The sequence below is a fragment of the Nothobranchius furzeri genome, chromosome 11, assembly GCF_043380555.1.
Source record: "Nothobranchius furzeri strain GRZ-AD chromosome 11, NfurGRZ-RIMD1, whole genome shotgun sequence".
Taxonomy (NCBI): Eukaryota; Metazoa; Chordata; class Actinopteri; order Cyprinodontiformes; family Nothobranchiidae; genus Nothobranchius; species Nothobranchius furzeri.
Genome location: NC_091751.1, coordinates 47867172 through 47874494, shown reverse-complemented (window position 1 = coordinate 47874494; position 7323 = coordinate 47867172). Strand labels below are relative to the sequence as shown.

Below are 7323 nucleotides of genomic sequence, written 5' to 3'. Positions count from 1 at the left end.
TAAGTCTTTGGTTGTATGTGTATGTGTGAGCATGAGGGAGGGAGTGTGTGACTGTTTGTGTATGCATGTAGAGGATCTTTGATAAATGGCCTGTATTTGATATAGCACCTTCTAGAGTCCTGGAACCACCTAAGTCGCTTTACGACAGAATCAGTTTGTCATTCACCCATTCACACACACACATTCACACGCTGGTGGTGTTATGGGGTGAGCACTCAACTCCTGTGCTACCGTCGCACAAATATACAGCCACAACATTGTGGCTCTTCCTACCCAGGCTGCCCACCATTCTGGTCACATTTTACTGCAGAATAGCATCTACATCCATCACCAGATGGACTTGATCAGACATTTTATTGTGATTCATTGGGTCAGGGTGATATACGATGTAAATATTCTCACTTATTCTGCCAAATTATGATGAAATTCTCATGCCCATCTTCTTCAGCTTGTTTTAAACTTTGCTTTCTGTTAACTGACATTTAACCTGCACTGTACTTTTCAACAAAATCTTCTAAAGTAAAATAGTAGAGATGAATGGGTAGCTTTAAATTGTACAGAAAGTTCCCCGGAAAACATTTTTATTAGTTTTACTGTAAATCGCTCCAGAAAAGAAATGAACCGAGACATTTTTCAGGACCCAGTTTTCAACAATAACATGCTAGAATGGTCAGTTAAAATGCAACCATAGGTTATTGGCCTTAAATTCAGGTTGTTCATTTTTATCTCGTGTGAAACTCAGAATAACTGTTTCAACCCAAGTTAGTCAACAAAAGGCTCAGGTTCTGTGGAACACTTTCCTTTTTCCCTCAAACTAATACAATCTTGTAATGATTGCAGGCCAAGTTAATTTCCCATCCCACATCAGTGAAGTCCAGGAAAGAGCCTTCATGGGTTATGGAACATTTTAATAAGCAGCCAAACGGCCATTTTGGTAGTTTCTGTTCATGTTTTCATTCTCACAAAGAAACCTCAATGCAAATAATTGTTAATCGTCTCCAATGTGCTTCCAAAACCTATTCCTGCCATTTTATAGACAGTCCTCAAACATTTTGATTGGAGAAAGCTGTTTTCAGTGATATTTTAGATTTATATCATGATTCAATCACATTTTAAAGCATGAATCAGTCACAGAGTGAAAAGAGGAGCTAAATGTCCAGTCTAAGGATGCACATAACAGAGTTGAAAAAATCATGAACATGAAAAAGCTGACATGGCAGCAAAATGAGGAAAAACAGTTCATGAATCAAAAATTAAGAAAATCCCAACTTAGTTTGAGGAAAATAACGAGACAAACAGTGACAACCACATTGAGGAATATTTAATGAAAAGTAGGGTGATTACTGAGAGATTATACAGCTGAGCTGATTATAGATGGAAAACAGGTGAGTAAAATGGGATTTGTGGGACAAAAAAGCAAAGAAAAACTCAAAAGATAACTCAGTAGGTCCAGAAATAAATGAAAAAGTACTGTCATAACTTCAAAAAGGCTCAAAAATACAAAAACATTTAATATAAAAACAACAGAAGACCGTAAAAGTCAAACATGGGTTTGACCAGCTCAGGGGTCTATAGTGGTAGAGTGTCCGCCCTGAGACTGGGAGTTCAGGGTTCGCTTCCTGGTCGGGTCATACCAAAGACTGAAAAAATGGGACCCAATGCCTCCCTGCTTGACACTCAGCATTAAGGGGTTGGATTGGGGAGTTAAACCACCAAATGGTTCCCGAGCGCGTCTGCGTCTGCAGCTCACCGCTCCCCCAGGGGATGGGTCAAATGCGGAGAACAAATTTCGCACACACATCAGTTTGACAACTAATGGGACTTTAACTTTTAACTTAACTTCAACATGAATGTTTAAATGACTTGACAACTTGCAAGTTGTCAAGTTGCATTAACAAACAAATCAGATAGCTGTTTTGCAAGGATAAAATCTCTCTTTTCCAACAGGGAGATTTTTGTTGACTATATTTTCAAAAGTGTTACATTTCAGGATAAAATCTGTGTTAACACTGAAAATCTATATCGACAGCAGGTTTTTGTTTCTGAAAGGGAAATTCTCAAAATTATACAAAAAACTTATACATAAACTACCAAGATGTCAGACGACCTGATGCAACATCCACACATTACCTAATGAAATTACATTAGAGAAAAATGTTTTTTACTTAACACATATTTGGAGGATGAATCACACAGAAAATAAACAAAATTGATTCATCGCGCCAACATGGTTGGCACATTGTTTTGAATGTTGAGTAAACACATGACCATGACTAACTAAATAATCTATTTTCTTCAAATCTGACAAAGTTTCTTTTCATTTGCTTAAGAGGGACAGTATGTGGTATTGAACAGTACATACTAATGTAAACTCGCCCAATTACAGTGTAATGTAATAAGTCCATTACACAGGCTTTTGCTATGGTTGTAGGATAAATGAAACCAGGCTCAATAACAATTGTTTTAATGTTTATTTAAAAAGGGTGAAGTGTTTGGACCTGTAAGAAGAGTTGGTATGATTATTGAGGATTTAAAGTGGTAAATGATTGTTTGTGCTCACCTGTTTCCTTTGTGCTTCTGTAGGTGTTCCAGCTAAAGAGTACCTGGGGAGCTGGAGCACATAAAGAAGGTTCCGGAGCATTCCATTCAGGAGGAATGGGTAGGGGTGACCTGTGAAATTGCTCTAGGAAGGCAGATTAGTTTAATTTAATGTTTTTAGGATTAATTAAAGATGTTTCTATTTTTGTATTGTAATTATTTAAAGAGATCTTAGAGATGATGATGTAAGGATAATTTAAGAATGTGGAAGGATTGTATTTTTGTATTTACCTGTGTCTGGTTTTAGGATTGGTCCAATTAGTCACACCTGTTATAAATACAGTTCTGTGTTTATTGGAAGGGTGATGGATGGAGTGACAGGCATTGATTGTGCTGCCTAGATTTTAATTTTGTAAAATGTAAATAAAACACACTTGGGTCTGCACTGGACATCGGCCTCCTCAGTATCACTTTTTCCTCCGGAGCGCATGAGGGTCATCCTGACAAGTGCCCTTGGTGCCACATACAGCCAAGGCTGAGTTCCAATGCCAGTCCCCGTGCTATGATAGGCTACAATAATAAAAACACAGTGGAAAAAAACAGAATGTAAATCCACAAGATCCTTACAACAAGATACTATGCGGTATTGTGCCTGAACAAACTCATGAACGATCAATCGTTCATGTTTCATTTGATCAGGAACTGAAATCATTCGTATTTTATCCAATGAACGCTGAAGTGAACACGCTCATTCTGGCATTTGTGAACAGAGAGCGCCATTCCCTCGAAGTTAGAGCTCCAGATCTTCATGGAGCAAAAGCCATAGATCACAGCACCCTGTTAACCTTAGACCCCGCAAATGTGGCATCCACTCTCCAATGTTTTTGCTGTTAACCACCATCCTTAATGTGCGTTCCATTTACCTCAGAAGACAATTCAACTATACATGTAACACTGATTTTAGATGCACCCTTAAAAGTTTGTCTTGGAAAATAAACACTGTTGCACCATAGCTACTGGTCAACCAATATTGGTTTTCCTATTGCCAATCTCGATATGTAGAGAAAATGGTCAGCCGATGACCAATATGTACAGCCGATTTTTATGGGTCGATTTCCGTGGTCAATTTCTACACATCATCTGCCTTATTTTTATGTTAAAATGTCACTAATAACATCAGTTGGTGCACAAAATGTCACGGCGTGTGGCGAGGTGAGCGGAGGTGAGGGAAGGATCCACACGCGGGGAGGAAGACAGGCAGACAGGTGAGCACTTCTAACATTGATTTATTAAACACACGCTGGACAATGAAACAATGGACCCACATCAGACACAAAACAGAAGGGGCTTAAACACACGAGGGCAGGGAGCTAAGGTGATTGGGAAACGAGAGGCAGGTGGGAGCAATTAACGAGACACAAGGCCGAACCAAAACGGGGAGACAGGAAAGGGTGTGACAGTGCCCCCCCCCCCCCCCAAAAGGGCGGATTCCAGACGCCCACAGGAGCGAGGAGCAGGGCGGGAGGAGGGGGACCCGGAGGGAGGGCCAAGAGGAACAGAGGGCCCGATGAAGAGGAGGCAGGAACCAGCAGAGTCCGGGGGCCTGCGCCTGGGGCAGAGAAGGTGCAGACGGGCTCTTGGGGGCCTGCGTCTGCGGCAGTGGAGGAGGCGGCGACGGGCCCTTGGAGGCCTGCGTCTGCGGCAGTGGAGGAGGTGATGGGCCCTTGGAGGCCTGAGTTTACGGTAGAGGAGCTCTGCAGGCTGGGCCGGGGACATAGTCTCTGCAGGCTGGGCCGGGGACGTAGGCCCTTGGATGGGCTGGACCGGAGACAGAGCCTCTAGGACGGGCTGGACCGGAGACAGAGCCCCTTCGATGGGCTGGACCGGCGACAGAGCCCCTTGGACGGGCTGGACTGGCGACAGAGCCCCTTGGACGGGCTGGACCGGCGACAGAACCCCTTGGACGGGCTGGACCGGCGACAGAGCCCCTTGGACGGGCTGGGCCGGAGACAAAGTCTCTGCGGGCTGGATCGGAGCCTCATGGAAGGGCTGGACCGGATACAGTGCGACCCCCAGAACCACCACTGGAACCGGAGATGGCGGAGACGGCGGACCAGAGGGAGCGTCGACCTCTGGAGTGGAGAGAGCGCCGACCTCTGGAGTGGAGAGAGCGTCGACCTCTGGAGTGGAACGAGCGTCGACCTCTGGAGTGGAACGAGAGTCAACCTCTGGAGTGGAACGAGCATCGACATCAGATGTGGCGTCGACATCAGATGTGGCGTCGACATCAGATGAGGCGTCGACATCAGATGAGGCGTGACATCAGATGAGGCGTCGACATCAGATGAGGTGTCGACATCAGATGAGGCGTCGACTTCAGAAGAGGCGTCCACTTCAGATGAGGCGTCGACCCTTGGACAGGAAGAGGCGTCGACCCTTGGACAGGAAGAGGCGTCGACCCTTGGACTGGAAGAGGCATCGACCCCCGGACTGGAAGAGGCATCAACTTCAGAACATGAAGAGGCGTCGACTTCAGAACACGAGGAGGCGTCGACTTCAGAACACGAGGAGGCGTCGACTGCAGAACACAAGGAGGCGTCGACTTCAGATCACGAGGAGGTGTCGACTTCAGAACTGGAAGAGGTGTCGACCACAGGACAGGACAGGGCATCGACGACCATCGACTTCTGGTCCGGGGGCGTCGGCTTCTGGTCCGGGAGCGTCGACTTCTGGTCCTTCGACTTCTGGACCGTCGGCCTCTGGACCGGAACCGGAACCGTCTGCTTCTGGTCCGGGGGTGTCGGCTTCTGGTCTGGGGGAGTTGGCTTCTGGTCCTTCGACTTCTGGACTGTCGACTTTTGGACCCCCGACTTTCGGACCGGAACCATCTGCTTCTGGGCCAGTACCGTCTGCTTCTGGGCCGGTCCCGTCTGCTTCTGGGCCGGTACCGTTTTCTTCTGGGCCGGTACCATCAGCTTCTGGGCCCGAACCGTCTGCTTCGGGGCCCAACCCGTCTGCTTCTGGGCCAGATCCGTTGACGTCTGGAGTGGAGGCGGAGCAGCTGCAGGAGGGGCTGCCTGGACAGGCTGCGTGTGACCTGGCGGTGCTGGGAACGGAGAGAGCAGGGAGGACAAACCATCCAACTGAAGCTCCCGGAGGCTGAGGGCCCGATGGAGCTGGGCCAGCTCAGCCCGGAGACCGGCGAGTTCCGCTGGGTGTGATGAGGAGGACAGAGTGTCCAGGCAGGATTCCTGGGAGTTGATGAGCTGGCGGAACCGGCCAAGCTCCGCTGGGAGACTGACAAGCTTGGTCAGCTGGGCTGCGGCCAACGCTCCTCCCCCTGGAGGTGACTGAGGCGCTGATTCGGCAGGAGACGGGACTGCTGGTCTGGCCGGGGGCGTGTCCAAACTGCTGGGCCGGGCAGGGGCAGCGGCAAACTCACTGCTCCGTCCCGGGACACCGGATCGTGGTGGAGTCCGGCATCTTTCCCCACGCCATGGACCGACTCCGGGGGAACAGACAGCCAGCCTCGTGCCCTCGAAGCCGGAGCGATCCAGGAGTGTCTCCCCATCCAAACTCCCGTCCAGCTCCGGAAGGGCGGCGAGGATCGCCGAGGCTGACAGTCGGGGACGCCGGCGGCGGCGAGGCGGAGCTGAGGCTGGAGAGGGAGAAGCCGGCTGGTGGGTCGGGGTAAGCCACAGGAGCAGGTACTCCCATGGAAGAATCTCCCCACTGGATCCGTTAACGGGTCGGTCCATTCTGTCACGGCGTGTGGCGAGGTGAGCGGAGGTGAGGCAAGGATCTACACGCGGGGAGGAAGACAGGCAGACAGGTGAGCACTTCTAACATTGATTTATTAAACACACGCTGGACAATGAAACAATGGACCGACATCAGACACAAAACAGAAGAGGCTTAAATACACAAGGGCAGGGAGCTAAGGTGATTGGGAAACGAGAGGCAGGTGGGAGCAATTAACGAGACACAATGCTGAACCAAAACGGGGAGACAGGACAGGGTGTGACACAAAGTGTCTGAAGCTGAATTAATTTTTGAACTCAGAATTTAACAGTTAAATCTTAACTTCGTGTATTGATCAGTGTTAAATAAAGTTAATTTAGAGTATTCATTATGTGTATGTTATTAATGCATTTAAAAATACATTTTAATTTAATTCTGCAACTGCCCGAGGATGCACCTGACAAATGCTAATATTGACCGGTCCTGATAAATAAAACATGCTAAATATCGGCCTGATGTATCAGCCGGCCATCTGAAGTTTTACAAACTTGTGAGTCGTCACAAACGTTGGCCCAAGCACCATTCTAATCCTAATGATGTGTGCTCAAAGTTCTCAGATGTGGTATCGCTCCCCCAATCTATCGAGGATGCATCAACACATCCTACTGTGGACACGGGCCACTGTGTCGCAAACTATCCATCCATCCATCCATCCATCCATCCATCCATCCATCAATCTATCCATTTTCTTCCACTTATCTGGAGTTGGGTCGCAGAGGCAGCAGCCTAAGTTTAGAGGCCCAGACTTCCCTCTCTCAAGCCACTTGGGCCAGCTCTTCTAGGGAAATCCCAAGGCGTTCCCTGGCCAGATGAGAAACATAGTCCGTCCAAAGTGTCCTGGGTCTCCCTGTAGGCCTCCTCCCGGTTGGACGTGCCCGGAAAACCTCACCAGGGAGATGTCCAGGAGGCATCCTGACCAGATGCCTGAGCCACCTAAACTGGCTCCTCTCACAAACCATTACACCCAGAACAGGAGAAGCTCCT

The 7323-nt window shown here is 48.2% G+C and overlaps 1 long non-coding RNA gene across 1 annotated transcript; it reads right to left on the bottom strand.

The window, feature by feature from the left end:
• Positions 1-2122: 2122 nt before the first annotated feature.
• LOC129163637 (uncharacterized) lies at positions 2123-3165 on the bottom strand. The gene is made up of 3 exons (XR_008563430.2): positions 2973-3165; positions 2830-2866; positions 2123-2683 (listed from the first exon to the last, which is right to left on the bottom strand). It is a non-coding gene; the product is annotated as an uncharacterized lncRNA (long non-coding RNA).
• Positions 3166-7323: the final 4158 nt, after the last annotated feature.